Genomic DNA, 2,231 nt, shown 5'->3' on the forward strand with positions numbered 1-2,231 from the left:
GCTAGACCTGGCTAGCCGAGCCCAGAGAATGGCAGCCTGTTCAGCTTCATCAGTGCTAGGATTATATATGTATGTCACCATGCCCAGGGCTCAGCAAGCACTTTCCAAGTGAGCCATCACCCTAGCTACGGATGCTCATTAAAAAAAAAAAAAAAAAAAAAAAAAAAAAAAGACAAAATATTTAGTTCTGCACGGTTACTGCAAGCAGAACATTGTGGATTCTGAGATACCATCATGCTAGGTAGAAATGCAAGATCACGAAATCTCACATTCCGTTGGCCTTCTGGTCACGTTTTTTCATCAAATCATTCAGGACAGCACTTTGGTTTGCGTGTTTTTCTGTTTGCAGATACTGTATTAAATATGGAATGTTGATTTCTAAACATTGAATCGTTCATAACCAGCACCCAGTGCTTAGGAACAGGAGTCAGCTCTCATTTGTATGTGTGAACACCATTCCAAATATTGGGATCACCAACACAGCACAAAAATGTGCAAAATGTAGCATTAAATGGGCTACAAAAAAGATCCTTGTTTATATAACATAAAGGCCAGCACATCGAAGTATACCTTTGTACTGTCTATTCTGTATATTGGGTAATTTCTTTCTTTCTTTTTTTTTAATGTTTTTTTCGAGACAGGCTTTCTCTGTATAGCTCTGGCTGTCCTGGAACTCACTTTGTAGACCAAGCTGGCCTTGAACTCAGAAATCTGCCTGCCTCTGCCTCCCGAGGTTTTTTTTTTTTTTTTTCTTTTTAAATTGAAAAATAGAACTTTTTTTTTTTAACAATATACTGTGGTCACAGTGCCCCCACCCCCAACTCAAGATCCTCCCCCATTTCCCCACCCATCCAATCCATACCCTGTCTCTCATTAGAAAACAAACAAACAACTTAAAAATAAAATAAAATAAAATAAAATAAAATAACAAACGGGGAAAAAGAGTCAAAGGAAAAGCACAATAAACACATACAGATGCTGAGATACACACGGGGCAATTTCAGTCACCAATGGCATTGAGGTAACAAATGCAAAGAACATTAATAAAGTGCACATTTGTGTGTCTAAAGGAGTTTAACTGAGGAGCAAAGACATCCCTGAATGTAGGCACCATGGGGCCTGGAGCCCCATGTAGACCAAAAAAGGAGAAGCGGGAGCAAGCCAGCTGATCCCTGTTCTTCCCATTCATTGCTTCTTCACTGGTGCCAACCTCCTCCAATCTTCCTGCCTTGCCTTCAGTGATGGGATTCCTTTCTAGAGTTAGCCAATAATAAATCCCACTTCTTTTAAGTTGCTTTTTGGTCATGTTTATGGACACATATGCTTACCCTCAGATGGGATATCTGGTTGGCGTGACTCAAATGTCCCATGGGGGCACAATGTTGTCGGATGAATAAGCAAGTGTTGTGAGCATGGGTGTTGCTGCATTCGAACCCACTGAGAGAAACCAAAGATTTAGGACCAATTAAAATTTATATTAAATTAATTTATTCTTAATGCTTAGGAATTAGAATAGTCTTAGAGTCAAACAGCATGTGGTGGGGAAGAGTGGGGAAGGCGAAGTTTTAAATCATATAATAGAAAGGTCTGCATTACAACTGTTCAGGGAATCCACAGTCATAAGCAAGTTTTACAGAAGCAAAGGCTGCTGTTACTACCACATGTCCCATTCTCTAAGTCTTATCTCACCTGCAGGCCACTAGGATCTCCCAGACATTCCAGAGCTAAAGGTCATAGGCCCTTAAGGGATGCCTGGCTCCACAGTAAGTGCCTTTAGTCATCACAGGGTGATGACTTACTCTGTGAGTTATCGCTCAGGTCTGAGCACTTTTATGACTGGGGTACAAGAGCCCGTTTCTGGGCAGGCAGAATCAGAGTTGTCAGATTAGGGCTGACTGCCACCTCCCCACGTTGGTTGAGGGTTGCTGATAAATGTTAGCAAGGGTTGAATCCACAAAAGGAAGTTAATAAGTGCCATGTATTAGCTATGGTTTGAATATTTAAATCCTCACCAATATTAAAAAATAAAATCCTGTGAAACTACATGCAGAGGTAAGTGGGGGGTATAAAATGTGGTTAATCAATTATCAAAGGGTTTAGGGTAAGCTCAGCCCCTTTTATCCTTCAGGTCTATCTACCACATGAACACAAAGTATCAAAACACCATAAGGAAGCTGAGACTGGGGCTTCTTCAAAACAGCCTGCCAGCTTCATCCCTAGTCTTACATTAA

Source organism: Mus musculus, chromosome 2 (assembly GCF_000001635.26).
Source record: "Mus musculus strain C57BL/6J chromosome 2, GRCm38.p6 C57BL/6J".
In the NCBI taxonomy this organism is placed as follows: Eukaryota; Metazoa; Chordata; class Mammalia; order Rodentia; family Muridae; genus Mus; species Mus musculus.